General features: G+C 39.2%; 1 protein-coding gene and 1 non-coding gene across 19 annotated transcripts in view; one reads left to right on the top strand and one right to left on the bottom strand.

Annotated features, from left to right (window-relative positions):
• nrxn3a (neurexin 3a) overlaps positions 1–25,208 on the bottom strand; it is a 333,072-nt gene that overhangs the window by 166,708 nt on the left and 141,156 nt on the right. The window lies entirely within an intron of this gene.
• Positions 9,878–9,949, top strand: trnat-cgu. Its single transcript has one exon. It is a non-coding gene; the product is annotated as a tRNA-Thr (tRNA).

Raw genomic sequence — 25,208 nt, 5'->3', positions numbered from 1 at the left:
AAACTTGTAAGTATTCACCACAATTCTAACACTTACAACTTCTGCCCTCTAGCATTACATTCTGATGTTTTTACTGGAAGTCAAACTGTGTTTAACCCAGTGTAACCCACTTAACACAGCTTCAGGCTAAACAAATGCTCATTTGACGATAACCCTGACACCAATACTTTGCATTAAAACCCCAATCCACACTTTTTTAAGAGGTTATGAGGACGAGTCTTAATGGCTAACACCTCGTCCCTAATAATAAACATACTGTATTTACACTACAGATGCCACACTTTGCACATAGTTAAACCCTCCTTAACCCATCATTATTTATGGGACTATTCAAAGTGTGCTTTGGTGAGAGAAGAGACGAAAAGTTAAAAATCGTTAAATGGCAACGTGTCAAACAAACTCAAGCCATTTCAATCTCGTGAGAGCTGATCCTTTGTAAACAAAACAGACAAAAAAAAAACTGCATAACTTCATGCCAGTTTCAGTTTTATCACATCTTAATGTAGCTGTAGCTTGAAGATGTGTTGTTGGAAGCAGATTAGCTAGCACGGGGCAGATTTTAGGGCAGAATCTCAATTGTTGCTGTAGGGCCCAATTTTCATCCTGCAAAAACACAGCTCTGATGGCATCAAACTTGTTTTGCTTTCCTCCACACAGTTCTCAAAAAATGATAAGAGCAGCAAAACTGCAATTTTCACCCCAATAATGCTGCCATCTTGCCCAGAGAAGAGCAAGGTGGAAGGTGCGTATGCTTAGGATATGATTGGAAATATTCATGCCACATTTCAATCATAACACACTGGGCATTTCAGTGCTGAAAATTACACCACCTGAAAGCTGGTCTATTCACTAGCACATGACTGCACTGGTAAGTCATGACTATTGGCCAGGCAGTGTTTGTTAAAAAAGGGAAATCACTGAAGATATCAAAAAAGTGGCACAATGATCTGTGCTCTGGTAATTCTGCAAAACGTGGGGCTCCGAATCTCCTACATATAAGTATAAATCCTACATATCATGGTACATAGACCGTAAAATATTTTAAAAAGTAAGCACCATTGATTTATACGCCATCAGACCCACTGACCATAACAGGCTATTCTTACAACAACATATAAATAGCATGATCTTCCGCAAACAGAATGAAGATTTTTTTTTTTGGTATCCACATCTGAAGAGAAGATCAAAGCAAACTCTGAAATCCAGCCTGGTCAGCCTGACATCAATTGCTGCATGGGAGAAGGAGGTCACTGCCTGTGACAATATGGGTAGAGAACCCCATCTGACTCACTTCAGGAGATAACTGTCCTTCAGAATAATGCAAAAAACAATGCCACCATCAACTGCCCATGCAATGCAGTTTATCCAACTTTCATTATAACTGACAAGAGTTTGCAATCAAATTCTAAGTTAGGAGGAGCACATTAATTTACACTTTTGAGAAAATAAAATAGTTGTGTTCTGGTTGTTCAGTGGGCTAGGTGAGCTGTGGTACACAGTTCTGATATCATTCAGCAGCAATGTAACGGCTTACTATTAAAGCCAGGGAAAGGTGGGCATGTTTAAATGGAAGAGCAAAGGGAAAGGAACATCAATATATGAAGCTGGAGTCAAATTTCTCATCTTTATCTCTGCATCAGAGGAAAATGAATCACCACTCCCAATAATATATCAAGTTTAATGCATGTGGTTGGAAAATCCAATCCATGTTAGATTCAGAAATATCACATCTTCCTTCTGTCTCATTAAATACAACACACAAGAGAGGGTGTTTGGCTCACCTTACCAACATTTTACTACAGCGATGAAAACAAGCTACCAGCTCTGTTGCCTACATTGTTTTTGAATGTCCTTGCTCACTGACTAAAAATACTGAAAGAAAATACACGCCACTTGCAGATTTTTAATGCATTTCCTCTCATTTTCCACTGCTTAACTTTGCCCCTCTGGCCAACTACGGGGAACCATCACATTAGTTCATAATGATACATCTGTTTAACCAGTAGTATCTGCACCACTGTCTCAAGACTGCAGCAGACCTGACATTTATTTTCGTAGATTAAATCCTTGCTCATAACTTGGATGACTTAATTAAACTCTCAGAACAGCTTACTGACTGTTTCCAATTTCTTCTCAATGATGGATTATATGGTACAAAGTAGAGCAACAACAACAGCAACAGCACTACTACTACTACTACTACTACTACAACTACTACTATTACTACTATTACTACTACTACTACTACTAATAATAATTATAATAATAATAATAATAATAATGACATCAATGCTGTCTGAATGCCTTTCTCTTCTGTATGTAAGCTAGTAACCGACTGCTGCTGCCAGTCTCAATGGGATACAGGAAGAGGCCCTCGGAGAGACACCCTTTGCAATGTGGGACTCATACATCATCAGTCAGTGTACAGCACAGTGTCTGCAGTTGCAGGCTACACAAGGGTGTCAGAGCAACACCTCCACCGTACAGACAGTACACCAGGACACTGCCACAGACACAAATCACACGGGTCACCTGAATGTTTATTACGAGGGGAGTAGGTGTTGGGAACAGTTGAACAGTATGAAGAGTAGGCACCTGCACAGCTTATTTCCATTTGATGAAATATTGAAAGCATGAGGAACGACAGCAGTGGATGTTTTACGCCTGTTTCTGCTTAGGCAGTGAACTGGGTATTCTCCTGCGGACACTTCGGGCGGTGCACAGTGTTCCTGCCAAAAAAGCTGCTAAAGCAGTGACCACATGACATTTGTGATGCAATTTCACTTTAATGCCTGAAGCCTTACATAAATTACTAATGCTAAACTCTTCCACTACACTTACAAATCAAGAAAGGTATGAAGTTGCGGTTTCAAAGTTGCACAGCGAGTGAGGTCAGTACCCACAAATGCACAATATATATCTCTCTTAATATCTTGCATTCGTTGTACGCATCAACATTTTTACTTAGTTCTGTTTTTATTTTTGTTGATTTGCTTATTATTATTCAAAATATGTTAAAAGTTGTGTTAAATGTCTATGTATGGTGATGGGTGGGTGGGTGGGGGGGTGGATCTTAGGTTAGCTAAAGGTTAAAATCTCATTGGCTACCCATGTTTATGAGTGTCAGTCAATGTGTAGATCAGCCTTCTTCATGTTAAACTCAAGTTGCCTCACAAATGTCTGTTTGAAAATGGGTACTTTGTACAAATGACTGTTGCAGTTTTCTATTTCTGTGGGTGCATTTAAAGTTATTCCCGCAACAAACATGTATGACTTCCATCTCACAACCTTTTACTGCACCACAACAGTAATTGACAGTTTGGTCAAGGTGACCCTCAGCATTCCGTGAATCAGAATCAATTCTGTGATTCGACCTGCTATTACTCAATCGCAGAGTATCAGGAACCTATACAGAGCATGAATGTTGAATAAGGAAGTAGATCAAATGGCACATGCTGTTTATGCTGTATACTGTAGGATATACATGTGCAGTTAATGTGAGAAAAGTTTCCATGTACTGTGTTATTACTGTACCTCACATTACTAGTCATATAGCAGGATTTAATATACATGAGTACATGCTTGGTATCTCAAGGAATGTAGTCCCTAAAAGAGCAGGTGCACCAATTGGAGCAGCATGTCCTTCAACTCAAGGAGAGATTGAGAATTTGGCCTTTGCTTATCATAATTTTTTCACGATGATGCCTGCACGCGTCACTTGAACATCACCGATACAAACACAGCTATTAAAATTCCCACATTGGAAATAACAGAGGTCGTGTAGGAAGCTAAACATATACCTCAGCAATGCTAACAGATATCTGATTGGTGAAGTAGACAACAGCCAGTTTGATGACCCACTCCAATTCCTCCAGTGGAGGAATCCTCAATCAGGGAATCACATTCTTACAGTTTTCATTCATTTGTTAGTGCTTATGTCTAGTGCACAGACATGGGTGCAGGTCTAGTACTACTGCCCATGTGCCTTCATTTGTGTAACAACCAATTCCCGTCTTCCTCTGGGGACCTTCTACACACATCCTATCTGTGTTGGAAAGCTTTAGTATGCTATGGATAATGTCATTAAAAAAGTCTGTTTGACAAAATAAGAGCCAAATCATACATGCTCCTTCAGAAGCTGACAAGTATTAACTATAATGAATTGAGGGTAAAATGTCATACTCAAGATTCAAGGATACAATCCAATACAATCATTCCTGAGAGCAATGCTGCAAAGTTGTCAGCATTACAGCGTATTAATGTCTTTTCTCGGGATGCTTGACTTCATATAGCAACCTGTGAGAAAAATCCTTTCTGAGTCAATCCCTTTTAAATCTGTTCCCGTGAACACATAATGAAAAATAAAAAGGACACGGAATATATGAGCATGTCAATATGAAATCCTGTGTCAGAGTAAGCTGAGCTGAAAGCGCAAACAGAATTTGCAAGACACGACTCCCAGGTCTAATTTGTTTACCATCAAAATCTGAGGCGGCACGCAGTCTAACAGGACACAGTATGAGAGCAATGATATAGGTATTAGAATATCTTAGAAAATGGCTGATACCAGAGCAGAACATGACTCGGGCTACACAGTCTCCTCCTGTCCTTCTTGCTTTACAAAAGGAGTAATTGCATTGCGTTATTAAGATGTCCTTCTAATGCGCGTTCACATATCAGATCAGGTTTGACACAGTATCTCGCTTTCCTCTAGTGGGTAATGGGGGGAAACATGGAACAAATAAAGTTAAAAATTGATGAAAACAAACAGCTTTCACTTCTGCTGTGAAGCAGGGTCTTTCAGTCACACGCTATTAATAAGGAAATGTTTTAAAGTGCACTGGAGACGGAAGGAGACGTAACATACCTATCTCGTTTTAAATCGTCCCCATCATTATGGATTTAAAGTGTCATGCCTTTATGATAAAATTCTCGGAAGACAGGCAGCCGCGGATGGAAGAAACACGATGCCAGAGAGATAGGGAAGGCAGAGTTGTCTGTTACATAAATGTGCTACATAGTGTGTGTCACTTTGCATCTTATACATTCTCTCTGGGTTTAAAAACTATGAGTAGCAGGGTGATGACAACGAGGCTGATCCCCTGGCTCCTTTTGTTTGGCTCCCAGACTCTTCCCACTTGAGTCTCCCCGAGTCCCTCTCATCGATCTGACAGTACTGCCATAAACCATAAAAATATCACTGGCGAAGCCCCTATCCTTACATTATACTATGCGCGTTAACCATTTCAGTGACCCAATGCTTGCAGGTCCACATGCACATATTTTTATAAACATATGCCACTGGCTGGCACAAGCAGCTTACAGAGGAAGAAAGAATAAACAGACACAAACAACACAAAGCACAGACTGGTTATGATCTGGGACCGAGACTATTTCCATCGCATGGTAAGCTGTTCAGATAATGATGTATTCTGCGGGAGTCGCAGCCAAGCTCTGTGTGAAATTACTGGGATATTTAGCTCAGTGCTCTCCACACAGTCGCAGCGGCATCATGCAGGAGAAGCGCTTTGGCCTGGATCCACTGAAGGCTATTTTTTTCAGTGTTTCAAGCCCACTGCTGCCTCTCATTACACCTGCAGGAAAACAGACAGCCTGCCTCACACCAAACAGGGCCGCGTGATGAATAATTCAGCAGCCGAGGAGGACAGCGTGCAGGTGGAACATGCTGAAGAGAGGGGCTGCGTACGCGCTGCTTCAGAGCCTCCAATATCACTTAGGACTCCTTTTCCTAACCCTGAGATGTGACAAACAGCGCATTGATGCTTTTCACTGGAGAATTATGTGCTTCCAGGACAGAAAAAAAAATGATGAGAAAATAAGGAGAGAAGACAATAGACACATTCCCGTTTAACATGCACACATGTAAACACGTTACATATTTTAAAAATGACAGTTGAAAATGAACATTTTGTATCACTTTTTTTTGTTGAATTAAACAGCAATACCTGGTAATTAACTTTGCACATCAAATGCTTCAAATACAAGCCGATAACTCAAGTTTTTGAGTCCATGAAAGGCTGTTATTTCATGCTTTTTTTTCAAGCTAAACTGCAAGAGCCATAGTGGACACTAATTAGCCAGATGGTTGAGAAATACACTACACTGAAAGCCCCTATTCACATAAACACTCTGCTGAATAACTAGATAATTTTAAGAACAGTAAGACTAATGCTTTCACACTATCCTTATTCTTAAATATAGTAATAAATAATGGTACCGTTTCTCCTCATATTCCTTACACAGGATGGTCTTAATGGTTGTAGAGACAATTAGCATACCTGTGGAAGCAATTACCAGATCCCTGCAAAGTAAACAGTAAATAGAGCTTTCAAAAGCATTTCAAACCAACCAAGCATTAAAACCTTTACTCTCTGCAACATCCTTCTCCCTTTTATATGATTTGACTGATGGTTTCCTATTTGTATTCCGTCTGTAATATCATGTTTGTAATATGCTTGCAGCCTGCATAACACCTCCAGTTTACTCGATGTAAAATAGCTACAATAGCCTGTCTTTGATCACTATGTTTTTTTTGGAAGTTCCTGTGAAAATGCACCTCCTCTGAATAGTACTCCCATGGATTCCCATTCAAGACCTTCTGTAATATCTGGAGATATCTGTTTTGACTCTTGTGGATGAGCAATTCACACATACTTGTGCAATGAGGGGGAAAATGCACACATGTGAAAAGATCTGGATGTTTGCTCCTTCCTCCTTGGTTAAATGGACAAAAACACAGTTTATTCCACAACGAGGGACCAATAGAGAGCCTCATCTGTAAATGAATGAGTAAAATTGTGTAGTGCATAATTTGTAGACTTTATATATAATGCAAACATTTTGAAACTATGAAATCTGAGAGGTGATGTCAGGATTTTAAAAATGTCATTTTCCCCGTTTAATCAAGTAAATCTTAAACACAAGTCATATCTAAATATGTAATGTGTAATGTCATGGGAAATCCAAAAGAAACAAGTGACATTTTTTGTCAAAAAAGCATGTTTACTTAAGCGCGTAGCAGGAATCTCCTTAAAACTGATATAGGCAAACAAACATTGTGCATCCAGCTTCCCCCTGGTGGCAAGTGAGGGGCAAAACATGCAAACGTTCAAAGATAGAGTGGCCAGTGCAACACAACACGGTTAAGCGTGTGCCGTCGCCATGACGAGGCATTCAAATGGAATAGGCACTTCTGTATGTGCTGGCTGGTGTACAGCTGTGCTAAGCCTCTGCATGGCTCTGCCAGGGATTTCTCAACAGGCTTTCAACACAAAGAGGCATAACATTACTTAACCAAAGGGAGCATAAGCCTATCCCACACATGGGTGCATTGGATAGAGGCTAGGCTGGAAAACCAGAAAAGTGATATTTATAATATCAGCTTTCGTGTGTATGTCTATGGGACACATGAAAAGTCAACCAATATATGGTAGGTGAACCTATTCACACCCAGTATGTATTTGTGGGCAAAGGGAGCAGGATTCTATACTATGTCTGAGACTCTTGTCCTTCTTACTGAAAGTAAGATTCAGATCCTGAGAAGCAAATACAGCTCTGGTTTGTTATATATACTGGACCATAGCTGCTTCACATTTCCAGGACATTCGTAACACCTATCCATGGCAATTCAGCCAACAGCGACACTTGCAAGTTAGTCTCAAACACTCAGCTGTCTGCAGCCAAAGTCATGACATCTTGCTGACAACAACAGGTGCTTGTTTCTGAGGGGGACCTTAAAAAGTCAAATGCAAATGAGAAAAGTCAGAGAAGGTTTCAACAGTTTCTTAACGTTCTCAACAAGTCTTCCAAGAACACTTTCTTAACTTTCTCAACAAGTCTTCCGAGAGGCAGTTGTGCTTTTCTTCCCTGGGATGCCAGCCAAGCCAAGAAACATCAGTACACCTCTCATAGTCAATGTAGAAAATGTAGAAACAACTAAAGGTGCCCTGCAAATTACAATGAGTTTGTTCCACTTCTCTCTCTCTCTCTCTCTCTGTGGCAATGATGTATAATGTGTATCCAATGCCCTCTGAGTTATAGGTCATTCCTTTTCTCTTTCCCACTTCTCCAGACTTACTAACAAGCAGGGTCTTTGTATTAAGATTCCTCCATCTGCCAAGAAGGTAATTGATATGTCGTCTACCAGGTGTAAGGTAGGACACATTGATTTCCATGGCAATGTGATGGAGCCCATGATGCAGTATGTGTCACCACAGCCTCATTTTCTGGCACTCAGCACTGACCCCTGCTCAGTTCATCTCAGACAAGCAGGCTGATAATGTAAGAATGGGCAGCCCCTGACAATGAGCGGCTTGATCTGGGTTTTTGCCTCAAGTCCATCAGCAATGTTAAGTTTTGTTCTTTTAAGAGTCCATCTCACCTTTCAAATCACATTTCATTTATCCGCAGCAGGCATAAAAGAGCCCATCTGTCTGAACGCTCCTTTGGAAATTCTCCTTTACAGCTGAAGGGAGAAGTCTATTATCCCGGGGAGGGGGGGAAAAAAAGTAGAGGGAAGTTTGAGCTTCAAAGCTTTCACCTTACATTGAAATAGGAACAAAGTGCACCACATCGTGATCCTTCTGTACGTACTGCACAAACCTACAGAAAGAGCCTGGAGGAAAAGAATGTTTAATCTCATAATTTGGACAAAGCAAAAAGAAACGGAAATACAAAAACAGATAAATTGTGTTTTAACATAAGGATGAATAACCTCTCTTAATTCTTTCGCAGACAGCAATTACCAGTCCTGGCTAGAACACAGGTGTTCATTCATGCTGTAATGAGCACTGAATCCGACATCTCTCATCCACTTTTCCGAGAGGAACACAGGACCACTGAAACAGCCATCCTTCACTGTAGATATGTCATTCTTTTACTCTGCTGCCTCCAAACTGTCTTTTGAAGTCATGTCAGGCTTCGCACCATATTAGCAAACATGACAGCCATATAACAACAACAAATAACTCACTTGGTTTAAAAGAAATGGGGGTTTGTCGTTTTCTTCTTATTTCTAAATTATTCATCCAACATAAACTTGAAGGGCAACTGCAGCTTTCATCTCAAGTCCCCCAAACCCTCCTCCCTCTGAAATAAATAAATAAATAGAATTACTGTAAGGTTAATATGCATTCAGATATCTTAGGAAAAGGCCATTAACTATACACAGCATCTTAACTATACCTAATATTATATATAATGTAGCTTTAAGTGTTTCTGCTTCAGTTGGGGGAACTGAATATTAAAAACATACTGAGTTTTAAAAAATGTGTGCAAATTGGCCATTTTATATTTGATGATTTATTAAGATACACAGCGAATATGTATGGCTTACAGGCAGACCATGACCATTTTCTCTTTTAATGGGATTTGGGATGAATACATTTTAAGCTTTGATTTCAAATGTAGATTTTGGGCCAATCACACAGGGCTTAAAAATGAGAGCTATAAGCCAGGGGTTCCCAAACGTTCTCATGCCCAGGCCCTTGTAAAAGGCTAGGCTCTAGTTTTAGGCATTTGTCTGAAACATTTTGGGTAATCAAGGCCATTTTTTTTTTCACAGACAAAAATCTGTCCTCTACGTATGATGTCTCATGCGTCCTGGACCTTTTGGGAATTGCCATGGAACTTGAATGGAACTGGCTCTTCGAAATAAGCGTAATTTAAAAAGTGATCCATGCTTGCTGACTAAAATACTTCTGAGTTAGCTTGGAAGATGCTTACCTGTTTACACGTTAGCTACTTGCTGTCGAGCCAGAAACATGTAATGTTGCTGTATAGTGCCCCCGCTAGTGTACTAACCATGGTACAATTGAAAAATTTGTTTTGGAATAATTGAACAGCTAAACAAGAATAAGGCGCGGTGGCCAAGTGGTAAGGCATCGGTCTCGTAAACCGAAGATCACGGGTTCGAACCCCGTCCGTGCCTCATGGGGTGAAGCTATACCAGAAAGTTTTCGGGGTGGCAGTGTAGCATGGTGATAAGGAGCAGGATGTATAACCAAAGGTTGGCAGTTTGATTTCCTGCTGGAGCACTGCTGTTGTACCCTTGAGCAAGGTTCTTGACACAGAATTTTCTCAGTAAATATCCCACTGTACAAATGGATAAATGAATTGCAGCCTATGTATGTTGCTCTGGATAAGAGCCTCTGCTAAATACCAAAAATGTAATGTAATGAGTGGACATGGAGAGGGTAAAACAGAATGATCCTAATATTACAGAATAATGTCAACCAGACAAGGTTACTAAAACAATTGTCATATTAAATAACGAAATGTTTCAACTATTAAAAGTCTAATTATTATTATTATTGTTGTTGTTGTCGTTAATGTTCCATTTTGCTGCGGACCTCCTGGACTCCTTTTTGGGAGCCTCTGCTATTTGCTATGTATATAAACACAAACCTATGTTTTCCTTATAGAATCTCCACAGAATGTCTGACAGAGAGGAACACACAAGAGTTATTTAAAGTAACATTTTTTTAAGAAAATGCTGTAAAAGTTGGCATTTGTGTGGGGAAAAAACACATTGTGTTTCGTGGTGATTTATGGCCAAGTTACTGCTGGCTCAGTATCTGCTGGCTCAGACGTAGGTCCAACAGATTGGTGCCACTGGATGAACCCCTAAGTAGTCTTCTCCTGCATTGACATAAAGCAAGGTGCAGACTAGCGCGTCTCATTCTTCCAAAGGTAAGGTGAACACCTTTATAATTAGTCACACCAGCTGGCCTTTTACTAGGGTAGCGCAGTGGAGCTCTGCTAATTATGGCGGACTCATTATCCAGCCCTGGCACTAAAGTGAATGACCATTAAACCATGCACAGTAAATCACTCCACTCCCAACGCTTCCTGGAAACGAGGAGCGACCGTGGCCAAACCGCAAGACATATATCACCGCTGCCAAACCAGCAAGACCCTCTGTCCCACCACTCCACAAAGCTCTCTCTATATCATACACTTCATTCCTACAGCTAACTGTGCTCAGAAACAACAACATTGCCACTCCTGATAAAGCGTTCTTCCTGGCAAGTGTCATAAAATCTTTATTGGGAGAAACGCTCAGGCGCCAGCAATATCTTGAGTGCATTTAGGCCCAGATCACAATCTCAAAACAATCAGGGACACGGTTACAAAAACAAAACTTTAACTCAGACGGCAGAAAAGCCGGAGACTGAATTCCTAATTGGCTTGCAGAGACCTCAAGCACACTAATCCCGCACTGCCCAGAATAGCCCCATATAATTAGGAGAAGAGAGGAGACGCTACATTAAACACAGAAGTGAAACTATTTGCATTGGGAATCTACATTCTATTTAGAGGGCATTAAAAAGAAATCTGGAAGGTACACTGAAGCATGCAGCAAAAACAACATTGAAAGTTTAAAAACAGTCAGGAAAGTAATTATTTTAATTTCCTTTACTTATAATAATAGAAAGTACAATACATGTACAAGTACATACAATGACAAAAACAATCAATACCTTACTTCAATTGTATGAATTCATAAGGCACAAGTCAAGGAAAACAGTGATTTCAGAGATTGTTTTTCGATTTTTGTCTTCTGCTCTCTATATTCTGCTAGTTCCTGTAGACACGACTTAAAACTGCCTTAGTAGGCATTTTGAGTCTGTGTACCTCATACATCTTGAATAAATTATAGTATACACTGGATTGCACAAATTGATTTTTGCAAATATGGCAGCTGTGTACAAAAGTTCTACTTAAAATTGTAAAAAAAAAAAAAAAAAAAAAAAGTAAATTAGCATTACAGTATATAGTAAATGATAAAAAAGCTAAGAATCTGTTAAGCAAATTTAGAGGAAAAAAAAGTCATCATCTGGAACACAGGCATGGACTGTGCCATGAATTTAACAATAAGCACCCTGGTGTGGTATCAGGAACTATATCAATAAAGTTAATTGGCTTTAAAGTGACTAAGGACAGCCAGAGTGTTCATTATAGATTGGTATTGTGGTGCTTCATCAAATGGGACCTCCGGGGAGGAGGAAATTATCAATATATAAGGAAGAGAAAAGCTTGCTGTCAGCACTGAAAAACCAGTGAGATGCTATGAGGTATAAGTTATGATGCCAAGGACAAAAAGTGAATCTACTGTAATGGATATCTGAAATGACAAGCAGCGAATTCTTATACTGTATATTTGCACCCATAAACATAGCACACAAAACCCCGAACTGATCATTTCAGATGTACAGTATATGTACATACAGACACACACAGACACATGTACAAACACCACATGAATGACTGGTCAACACTTAAAAGACAGCTACTTTTCCTAAAATTATCTGTGGTGGACTGAAAAGAAATTGTAAAGATTTGACTGTAGTAAACAAAACCTGGAATGAAGCAATTATTGAAGCAATTATTGAATTCTCTTATGTAATGGCTCGTATATACATGTAAAGCTAATATTTGTTTCCGATTCCACATAACTTCACAACCTCAATAGCGTCAAAGGCATTTTTGAACGAACATTTTCAAAAGAATATTTAAAGAAAAATTGTAAGGCTCTCTGGTAATGCTCTCTGCTTAATCTGATCTCTTACCCTTACCCCACTCCTCTCCTTCCTTCAGTATGCAAGTGGAATTATTTAGCAAGAGAAAAGCATATGAATGCATGACTCTCTAGTACTTTGGTCCCACGTTCTCAAAGCACATGCAATAATAACGCCCCTCAGCCCTATCTATCTTAATTATATCAGTGTCCTAGTTTAGTTTCTGAACTACATTGGAGGAACTTCTGCATATGACTTCAGCAGTAGTTATGAGGTGCTGGAAGTGCAGCTACTGTCAGCACTGCGCAAGCTACAGCACACACACACACTCCCCCAGTCTGTCGGTGACAGCACAGATTGATGGTCCCATTCCCCTGCAATAATAATATTAATATATTTTCCAAACATCTTGCTCATCCTTCCAGGAACAAATTCGCCAATGCCATAATGCAAAGTGGCAAAACACCCTGCCAATTCGGGGGGCAGGAGAGGAAAGTCACAAGGACGAAATCAACCCAATGACAGTACAAGGCTGTAGAAGGTAAAGAAAGACAGTACCATTTCTTTAGTGGCCAGTAGCATCCGAGCAAGGGAAAAACGGGAAAAAAGGGAAAGAACTACAAAGCATGCAGAAAGCTAAAATTACTGTCTAGTTGGGTTTTTGACAGGAACAAATTAACCACGGTGTAATGTCTGAGTGAAGTGAAGCAAAGAAGGACCCTACAGCTAAACATATCTCCATCTGAAGATTCAACAGGCCCAAAGATAAGAACATATTAAACACTGAGAGCACAAAAAGGTTACTGTTAAAGCCTGGGACTGCAGATAGTATTAATAACTGGGTAGCTATCATTAGGCCCCCAGCATGCTTTGATTTCAAATCAAATTCTAACTGCAGGATTGTGAACAGCTGTGGCCAGTCTTTAGCGCTACAGATGAGCGGGGAATGAAGCCAAATTCTTAAAGGAGTAAATGACATATTGCCTGATCAAAAGAAGTTTTGAAAGTCACAACTTCAATCAGAAAAATGGATCAAGCAGATAAGCCACAATGAAGGCTTTGAGCACCTATGCAGGGAGTACTTTCCCTGAGGAAACCAAGCACAGTCTCTCTGATCCTGCTCCAAGCCATACATATAGACAAGAGAATAATCCAAGAAACAAGAATACTGGCTCTCAGGTATGTATTCTCTTGCACTTTACAGTACTTATCACTTCCCTGTTGTTATTCATTTATATTATGTAAGAAATATTTGGACACAACAGAATATAAAGTGCTATATGAGGCATCTGTTAGTAGTCCACTGGTCTTTGGTGTCCTTATTTGTTGTGCACTGAGAGCATATAAACAGCACTTGCACTTAAGCACTTCAGTCTTGGGCAAGGGGTGATTCAGTCAATCGGCCCCTTATTTCTCAGTGTTGAATTTATGGAGGCATTACTTTTTGTGCAGTGTTTTTTAACACAAATTTTGTTATTAATTACAGTAACTGTCCAGCTCATGCTGGTGTGCACAAATGCACCTGTGTTTCAGGGCTAGATTTTAACTGGCAGATACAACCTCTCTTAACCAAGACAACCGAGTGTATTGACAAAAAGCAAAGTTTTTATTGGTTAATTGTCATTCATTGCAAGGAAAGGTGAGGTGTTTTTTTTTTTGTAGACTCACTCTGTGGTGGATGAAACAGTCAGTGCAGCTATCATACCCATGAGTGTCAACAACAGTAGAAACTGAACAGCACAGCTGAAAGGCAATGTCTACAAACTTTACATTCCTGCAGAAATACAGTAAATCAGTCCAAGAGAGAAGGGAGAGGAAAATGTAAAACAGTTGAGAGTACTTGTGTGCTGTTTAGAATACTGTCTCATATGACAAATGAGTTGTTATTCTGTTCTTGTCATAGTTCAAAGCCTCTCTGCGCGCCAACTACATGATTTCAATGTGAAACACAGAGTATGTGGGGGTGAGAAGAAACTGCATATTGATCTAACTCATTTTTCATCTAGAGAACAAACTAATCCTGTAATTTCTCATTCATAAGAACATGGAATTGTTGAAAGCAAAAGAAAGATCTGTCTATACCAATGAAACTAGGAAAAATACCTATTTACATATGGAAAACACAAATCAAGAAAGCAATGTTTCTGAGTTCATGGCACGGTAATGTCATGTCACACGTTACAGAGAATTTATTGCAATGTTGCAGTCTTACAGATTTAGGTATATTGTAAAATGCATTTTACAATATGTCCATACAATTGCATTATCTAAGATATACTAACTGATACTGTTTGTCATATGATATATCATTTCACATTAACGATGATATCTGAATCTAGGGTCCAATAACTTTGCTGTTATAGCCCTTCTTCAATCATTCAGTACAGGGGCAGGGGCATTTCAGACAAAGTGCATGGGAGGGGCAAAAGGGGACATCATGAATGCAGGCCATGAAGAGATCTCCACACTGACCCCAATGGGTCACATGATATGAACTGATCCATAATTAGAAAAGGGGGGAAGATGTTGTAACTGCTGCTGTTAAGAGGGGTTGTCCTACCCCATTCAAAAGAGTGCTGGGCATGGTGGTCATGAACTGGGCAGAACCATAATGTACATGCCTTCACAGCATGGATTTTCAAACTTGCTTCTGTTGATGGTCGTAAGTATCCACAAGCTTAACTGGACCAATTACTTAATTAATCATACATATGCATTAATATGGATTCCTGAGAATGTAAAGCAGGTACAATGAATACTGTTACAATGTTCTGCTGTGGTTGTTTGCAAAACTGTTAAACTGAATAGATAAATGGGTGACTTACATAGTTGAAACCACAGGTTTGAGCTAAAACTTGTCTGCCATTCCTGGAATTGACATGCCTGGGCCACAGTACAGGTTGGGCTATAGAAATGTCCAACTTCATTCATTTTTCAAAGGTTGAAGCCATTAACTGACATATCTACTGACTGATATGATGAGGTGTTTGAGTATTTTAAGGCCTCGCAACTGTAAAGCTTCATATACATATATATAGTATATTGGTTACCTGAAAGTCCACCTATCTATTGCAGTTAAAAAATATAATATTTTATCATCTGGTTAATTAAATGTGAATTTTATTCACATACATCCTGTAGCTTAATTGTGCATGTGACCATCTTGTGTGTTCTAATCATAAATTCATTTTTATCATCAACCTGCCATGGAAACCCAATCTAATGTTGATCAATAAGTAAATGTGGAAAATTTATGACTGTCACTTAGAAAATATGAACCCCATACTGACCTTTTCCAAATGCATTCACAACTCATAAGACTTCATTTCATGCAGCTTAACACAATCTCTGTACAATCATTGTCATTTTCACAAATTAACTCAATTGAATCCCCCAACAACATATGGAAATTACCATGCTCTACTCCATTGTTAAATCTGAATATCAAAGACAACGTCTTGTATCTAGACTCTGAAATGGTTTTGAGGGTGTTTTTTTCACATCTTTATAGCTTTTTATGGCACATATCACATCTTATATATTTTGATAAAAAGGTTCAAAGTTTATATCTGTAGTATTCATAACTCAAAATACAAAAAGCTGATTCAAGTATGTTGCACTCACAAAGAGATAATTAAGAATAAATGAACATAGACATTTATTTGCCATGTATATGAATTGGTTAAGCCTATAAATCTCTCCTGTAAAACATGTTGACGGATGGATGCAGTTGAACACTGCAGCCTTTAAGCAAAATTATTTTCAATATCTCAAGGTCACCTTGCTATAAAAAACACATAAAATTTAAGCACGCAGTGTACATTTCTTTGGTGTGCCCAATTTAAAAAGCTCTTTTTTTGGAATACCTGGTTTAATGGCCCAGTTGGTCAATTTTATTTGTGAGATGCCCAAAAAATAACACTAGAAAATGAAATTGAAGGCTTCTTGCATAACAGACACTCTTAAACAGAGGGACTGACAAAGCTAAAAAATTCTACATGTTATTCATTATGTATATTCAGCTGGATATTTACAGAACCTCAGGTTAAACACCTTGCCCAAGGGTACAGCAGCAGTGGCCCAGGGCACTGACCACCTTTAGGTTATAAGTCCTTATATTAGTCATACTGCTATAAAGGTCTTCTGTGAAAGATGTCAAAGGAACATCACATCTCGACATTCATTTTATTTGACTGTGTTTAACTATCAGATGAATCTGAATTAGTTCCGAGGAATGGATTTTTGTATTACACTGAGTCCATCAGAGTGGCTAATGTTCTTTCTGACAGAATGGCTGATAAATTTAGTGTTTAAGCACCTAGAGCTGGTTTAGGAGATAGACACTGAACTGCAGATGGGTTCCAAATATCCTTCAAATGAAGTGCCATAGACAAGAATAGCCTGGTGGTTTCTCGTTTCTCGGCTGCTGTTGCCCTGATACTCATTATCCTTTCATTTAGGCCTGAAGAGCCCTTGAAAAAAGCATTCCGTTTTCTCTCTCCACCCTTTGCCCCAATCTCCCTCAAGGCAGAGCACGCTTGAAAGGTGGAAGTCTCAATCACTGCCTCTCTACCACAAATGGGAGAAATAGACCTATTCACCATCACTGAAACGCAACCAACAGTGCATAGTGGATCATTGATTTCCTGGTGTAAATGTAATGTCTCAATATATCTTTCCACCTCTGTATAATGCATCTATATATAATTTTTTACAATATAATTTACTTAAATGTACACAATATTCATATGACTGTGGACAAAGTCACTTTTAAGAAAACACAAACACACACTTACTGCATTTAGCCATATATAACCCCCATGACAAAAGTGGGGCTGCTTGGCTGATTGAATGAAATGAAAGGCATTAAACCAGTTGGGTCGATCTTGTCATATTTTCTTTTTTCAGAAAACACTTTAATCATCTTCAAGTCAGCAGTGTGCTTTGCTTCTTATCCCATAAAAACGAATGCTCCCAATTGAATGAGAAGGCCCAGAGTGGAAGGGTTCCCTCACACTAATCATGTATAGGACCTGCTGTGATATTTCAAATCCATATTCAAATCCATTTCCCTTTCCCTGGCATTTTTTCTGCAGGTCTGCCGGTATAGGTCATTTCCTCTGTCCCACTTTCTTTTTTTGTGCCAGGGCCATCATAAGAGCATGACACACTGAGGATGAATGGGAACTCGAATAAGTTATCAATCCTCTGGCCTTCTCCCACAGTCATCCACCATCATCCTGCTGCACTTTCACTTAAATCCATCTCTGAGCAATAAAGCTACTGGACACTGAGAAAAAGAGCAGAATTCCCATTTGTGTAGCTGTGCATTACTAAATGCTTATTTGAAATAGTTCTGGTAGAGAATCTTTAGCCTCAAGTGAACTTTGATCTGCCTTATTTGTTAAAGTTCTTGCTTTTCTCCTTCTTTGACAGACAATTTCATCATTTCAGTGGTCCAGATCTACGTACTTTGATAATCATATGTCACCATAACAAAATTTGACATCTATGACATTTAAGGTTGTATCAGACTGTATCCTTACTGACAAATGAAAAATAATAACAATAATAAAATACATCTTCATTTCTCTAAAGTGAAAACCGACATTTTTGGAAAGACATCGCCAGCCTGTAGAAACTAGAAGCACTGAATCTGTATTGTCTTGACAATGTGACTTTTGATGGTGCCGCAACAAAACTAACAAGCAGAATAAACTCATTTTCTCATATAATAGTAATGTGCTGACCCCAGACCCAAATGACTGTTCTTGGTAACAAAGTTCTTCAATTGGAATAACCCCCCCTCCTCCCCCTTTCTCAGTTTGGCCCTCTACATTTGTCCTGAACATTTGGGATATGACTAGATTTTTATGTGCTATACAGCGTAGTAGATTAGTGTATCCATACCCAATATGCAATCTTTGATGATCGGACATTTGGACAGCCACAGCAACACTGGCTGATCCCACTGACACAGCATGCCCCAACACTCTTCTGTGTTAAGCCTCTATTAAACAAGAAAGCAGTGGTTCACGTAGAGTTCTCTGGGATTTCCTTCCCCAGACTTAACACTTTGGCAAGGAACAGTAAAGGTACATCACTTATTCATCACCCATTTCACCAGGCTTTAATGTATTCTTTAAGTGGGTTCACCCCTCGTCACCTCATGCATTATCCAAGATCAAAAACATGCGCAACCCAACTTTGCATATAGAAGTTCATTCTGAGGAAAAATATGCTGAAATAAGAGTGATACGTATGTATCTTTGCAGGCGTCTGTACATCAGGATATAGACAAACATACCCATTGATGAAACCCCAGCATGCACACATGTACACACACACACACACACACAGTTTCACCTGCAAACAAATGTACTATAATGGAACAATTACTAGCAGCACCGAGTCTATCCCTGGGCTCCACTTCTTTTTTCCCGTGGTGATTAATTGTCTAGTTAACAGTACATTAGATACTAGATGGTTGACAATACGTCTTTTCTTTTGTTGGAAGCTCTCAGACGCCTTAATTGATGGTTCTGTACAAGCAAGGCATTCCCATTCCCAATCAAGTGAAGAATATGCAACCTTGATTAAATCTGTGAGCGAGCTGCCTCTTCTTTCCTTGGCAGTTCTCAGCCAAAGATAGAAAAACGACGTTCTTTAATTACAGGGATCCTGCTTGTGTCAGGAACTGACACAGAGAAATTTCTTCCCCCCAGGTTCTTATTTGTACATCTATCTATTTATTTATCCATTTAAAAAGTGGAAATGTAGAACAGCACAAAACACCCAGGGGCATCACTGCAAATAGTAGGAAGTAATATTTCAGATTAACCCCAGTAATTAACCAGGAAAAAGCATAACAGTCATCGTGCAGCTAACTTGAACTTAAGCGATTTAACATTGAAATGGATTTCAATTCACTCTGGTATGCAGAATGTCGAGCAGATTAATTTTGGGGATAGATATCAGTTTTCTTGGGGTTTTAAAACTTTTTAAATACTGCACTACATAGAAACTAGGGTATTTCTGTAAGAAAGCAAAACCTAGGCAAAGTAGCAAACTTTATGTCCCAAATATTTACTCATACTTTAAAAAAACACTCACTTTTATCACACCTATTTTCTTTCAGAGCAGATGTATCCATGCCTGGCAATAACAGTACAGGGTGACTGACAACATTGATATTTTACATATTATCCTTATGTATCAGAATATTTACTAGAACATTTCCCACAGCTAGCTCCAGCCTACAGTAGTGAAAACAAACTGAAAATTGTAAATTAAGCAATCTCTGCTTTATTGTATATTAAAGTCAGCAGGCACACCCAAAAAGCAGACAGGGGGAGTTAAATGCATAATGCATTTCAATAATAGTTGTGCTAGTTTTAATAGACCACTATATGTAACTGTTGGTAGATAATAATACTTTGCTTCAGATGACTGGAAGGACACACTGATGATACTTACCCATGCCTGGCAATCCAGTGCGGTTAGTATTTAAAGTAGCTTTGCACCACTGCCTCAGTAGCGGTTTGACCCTACAACCTTCAAAGTACCAGTCTCTAATTAGTACACCACACTGCCCCCACACATTGGCTTTCTATGGGGTTCATTTTCAAATATTTACTGTCTTTTTTAAGAAAACATAACATTTATTTCTAGCCCCCATTACATATTCATGATAAATGATAATTGTGAGATAATGTACAGATAATGTTCAGAGGAATCTACTGGTGCCCTTTCAAGCAAAATCTACACACTGCTTGATGCAGGTAACTCTGTTATTGTAGGAAATAGAGAATGCCCAGATCCTGGTTAATCAAATCTCTTCTGCACAGATAGGCTTCTCTGTTTTGTCTGTGGCCAAGTAATAGACGAATTAGGCTCTAGCAAAAACATATTTAAGAGTACAGTCTATACAGAAAATCAATATTTTAGTTGTTTTAACTGAAACTTTTGGGTACTTTTCTCTCTGTTGTACTGTAAATGTACTTTCATACATACAGGCATACATGTGACAGGCAAAATTTAGTTCAAAATACAAATGACACAACAGCACCAATGGAAAGTAAACACCCCCACACAGCCTCTGGTACTTGCATGTTTCTCCCCTAATACACTGGCATTAATTTGATGTGAGATCATTTAACAGTCAATGGAGCTGCTAATAACTAATTTATTAGCATGACTCTAATCAGAGTGGTTGCCTTGCCTCAGAGTGCAAGTTCCCTTTGTGAAGGGAGCTAAGGATTGAGTGTGGCAGAGCTATCTGCACTGTATACAGGTGGGCAGCATAGTGTGGATGTATTTTATTCTGATGGACTGAACAGAGACAATGCAATTTTGGTCAAGAGATAAAATCTTGAAAGCTTGATGATGTCACAGAGGGCACTGAAGGGAGCACCGTGAAGTTCCAAGCAATCCGAGGTTTATGTCCGTCCCCCGGCGAGATTGTTCCAGAGTGTAGTAGTTATCATCATGAATACAAAGCCCAAGGTCACCTGAGTACGTCCAAGAAGAAATAGCTGCCATTTAAAACATAGCACTGAGTACCACACTGCATCCCCATGTTACAGTACAGGATGCTACCGCTGCTGGGATTAGACCTCCACATTTGTGTTCAGGGACTGAAACCCTGATAGAATCTGATTCCATCATTCACCTCTGCTGAACTAGACAGCTTAAGGCACTTTCCTTTCTTTCCATTTTTTAATTTGCAGGGAAACATGTAATGTGTATGACTTTAAGAAACCAGTCACGATCCTTGTTTTTCCTACAGAGAAAATTGACATTCTAGCAAGAAATTCATCCTGCAGCCACAGTGCTGTGGAGTTCAATAAAGAGGCAAGGAAATCAGAAGGAGCCTTTCATACCACAAAAACAAAACTGGGCAAAAGGAGAGGGTTCCTGATGTAATTTTAATGGACCTGTGCATTACTTGCACAGAGGTTCATTTAATCCAACTGAGAGGGTAAATAATTGTGAAATCTGCAATGTACTAATTTATAGTTGTGGGGAGGTCAGTGGGCTTAGGCAAAGGCGGCTCATGCCATATTTGTGAACAACACAATACGACCTTTTGGGGGTAAATTATGGCTGGCAACTAGTTCAATTAAAAACATTGAATAATTAGCCTTGTCAACAAGCCCAAAGCCCGGCCAGTGTATTCAATGGAGCACCGAAGTTCGGAAGTCCTTGAAATAAATTGGATATTGTGATATTAATGAAACAGAATGGCAGAGATAAAACCTTGCTATGAGCATAGAGCTGTGACGAGTGTGAAGTGATAATTAAAAAATAAAGATTTATGACAAAACCTCCACCACAGAGAATGGTGAATTTCACATGGGACAAAAATCTCACGGGAGAGATCCTGGGAACACGTAACAAATACAGAAACATACATAGCAAATATTATACATATAGCCATGAACAGGTTAAGTTACTACACAATGCAAAACCCAAACTCTACCAATATTTTCCATAACTGTATGCAACTTTATTTGTTTGGAGTCACAATGGCAATGTACAACATGTGATGTGCTGGCATGATTCTGATGCTCTCAGCAGAGGAATGAGTTAAATAAGTCTGACCTAATCTTTCTTTTTTCAGCAGGCTGGCATGATAAACATAAGCTACAATTTAAACCTCCCATCTTCTGGATTACAGTGGGCACAAAAGAGGGATTTAGGCCATTATAAAAGCAGCAGTGAAATCTGCCACCCAATCTTTCTAGAATAGTCACTCAAAAGACACACTCAGGTGGCAACAGATACAGTATTTGGGTTACTATTCAGAATTTAGATTGTGTGCCATGAAAGTCAAGGCTTGCCTCTGCACCTCACTGCATTAACCAAATAAATGTATTTTTTTAATGACTGGTTACAATATTAACATGGCATTTGAATCTGGAGACTGAGTTCTAACATTATAACATGAAGACATGAGGGTTCAGAAGGTTGAATGAGATACTAGCATTCTATTCCCTAATTTCAGTTTGGAAGGTGGATTCTGTTCAGTTGGTATTATCAAAAACAAACAACCATACTGGCTGTGTATCAACAGAATGTGCATGAAAATATTTCATAGGACTTTCATAGGAAACCCATTTACCACTGATCTCTGAGATATTTAATGAATTCATACCGTTTGAATAATTCCAAATATAGTTTGAAAGCAAACCGTTGCATTTGGAAAGGACACTAAGACTAAAAAGAAAATCGCCTTTGTTTGATTGCTTGCCAATCAGAGTATATTCCAGTAGGCTTTTCCTTCTCCATGTACAACACTATACTACCACCTAGTGTTTAAACGTTTTACTTAAGAATTTAATTCACAGTATGAAACAGTGATAGCACAAAAAGAAAAATGAGTGAGTGGCCTCATTGCATTCTTATTAGTCACCAGCTGCAACATATAAAAAACTGAAAAGATCCATAGAGGTAGTATTAGTCACGTTACAGTTAATGTCAAACATCCACAAAAACTGGTAGTTGTACTCTGCGCATATTTCCAACTCTCTGATTACTTTGAATCGATTTAAAGTAGTAGTAATAATCACTGTTTGGTGTAATCCTGTACTGTTTTCTATTTTTCCTATTCTTCTCTTCATATTCTACTTGAGTAACAATACAATTCATCTTGAGAGGTGACAATTTATTAAGTAAATATTCAGGTAAATACCAATAACAGTACCAATAACCAATAACTTTACAGAAGGCAAATCACAATGCCCTTTCAGTCCTTGCAATGTTTTCAGCAGTGAGTAGGAGTTTTAGTTCAGGATTTCCCTATCTCTGCATGTTGCTGCATTTAACCACAGGACAAACTGGAGGTCAGGCCGTAAAACAGATTTGTCACCAGCCCGTGACTTCATGATTGATGAGATGAAGTCCATCCTGTACATCACCCTGCAGCATAATGGCTGAGAAGGTGGGGCATGCCACCAGTCTTCACAGTCGCCGTAATTTTGCACATCCGACCGCCGGGGGACAGATATTTATGGGGACTGACAAACCTGACACTTGCATTACTCTCTCTGCATTATTTAATTAAGTTCCACAGTATCTCCGCAAACGAGGTTTTGATTCACTGTACCGGCACAGGAAAGGCGACGTGTCAGGTCTCTTTGTCGCGGGCATAAAAGAGAGAAGGCTGTCTGTCAGCCTTAAATCTCGGGAAGGTCAACCGTGTGGCAGCTCCGGCAGCCGCAAAGTTGACTGGCAACCGCTCAAGTCAGGCTCGCTCTACGGACAGTTTCTCCTAACGCACAAATGTCAGCAGGGATAATATTTGCTTCCCCTGACACGCGCAGAATTATTTCTGAACTACAAGCAGGCAAACACAGCGTCAGGCAGACTGTGGCCTCGACCTGTGGCGGGTCGGTACACAGATGGCTGTGACAACGGCACTCCGCAAAGCAATCATCCTCTGCGTATAAAAAAACCAGTATAAATAATGCATCCCCTTTGAATAATCTTTGAGACCATCTTGGTATGGATGGTTGACTCAGATCAGTTTAAGCACTTCGCTACCTGAACATCTTTGACCCATTTCATGCAACATTATGCTGCGCTGTGCCAAACCCACCCGCAGTAACACTTTCTAGAAAGGGAACCATTTAGTAGTTTGTAGCAGGTGCACGTTCCAGCGCTCCATGTCTTCTTTACACTAATCTGATTGGTTCATGGGAACACGGCTGGAATGGGATTGTGCCCAACAGGCAAACATGATTTTCAAAGGATGTGCCTGCATATGGTTCACAGTGATATAAATCAATTCTTATCAAAATCCCATAGATAAACATGAATAAAAAATTAAGTAAAGCTTGTGCCTGTCCAATTGCGTAATTCTAGTTCTTTTATCCATGCAGGTTTTTTTTTTTTTTAAAAAAGGAAAAAAGACAACTTGACTGTAAAATTGCCAGTGATTAGGCATCTGGTTTAGCTAAGAGGTACAGAAGGGCAGTATGATTTGAATGTTACTGATTCCTATCCATCTTGACACATCATTTCACCTCTTCAGGATCAAGCAAGGCTTGTTGCCACTTCAATTAATAATTTCTAAAAAGTACACTGCAAAGCAAAACACGAGGATCCACCTATCAACATGAGCAGATTATGCAGGCACAAAAATCCCCTTCAAAATGTTCCTTTCAAGTGTGATGAAATAAACATTGAGGAAGTACTCCAGTTAATGTCAAACATCAGCGGAGGCAAATTATCCTGAAAACCATGGGTAACCTTTCACTTGAAGTCACACCCAAACCTATTTATGACCAATCGCTTAATGATAAGTACATTTGTGGAAACATAACAAGCAGAGAAAATGATTGTTTTTTTACCTAGAATGTATAAATTTAAAATGAATGTCTATGCCTCCTGTTTTGATTGCTGATATTTGCCCTTAGTTGAAAAGTAAGTCTTTCTGTTGTCCTGATGAACTCTGGGTATTTTCTAGACCACATTAAGTTTCTACAGAGCTTAAATCTCCTTCACAACACAACTGGCAGCTACGTAATGAGCTATGACTTGTCTCAGTGGGTTTTATCTAAGAGTGATGTAAAGTATCAACACATGCCAAGGAAATAAACAGCACTTACTTTGAGACGACTTTCAGTGGGTCTTCAAAGGTTATGTATATGGATGGAAATGTATGTG

Source organism: Megalops cyprinoides, chromosome 12, assembly GCF_013368585.1.
Source record: "Megalops cyprinoides isolate fMegCyp1 chromosome 12, fMegCyp1.pri, whole genome shotgun sequence".
In the NCBI taxonomy this organism is placed as follows: Eukaryota; Metazoa; Chordata; class Actinopteri; order Elopiformes; family Megalopidae; genus Megalops; species Megalops cyprinoides.
The sequence above is the reverse complement of the archived record's forward strand: the minus strand, read 5'-3'. Positions and strand labels throughout refer to the sequence as shown.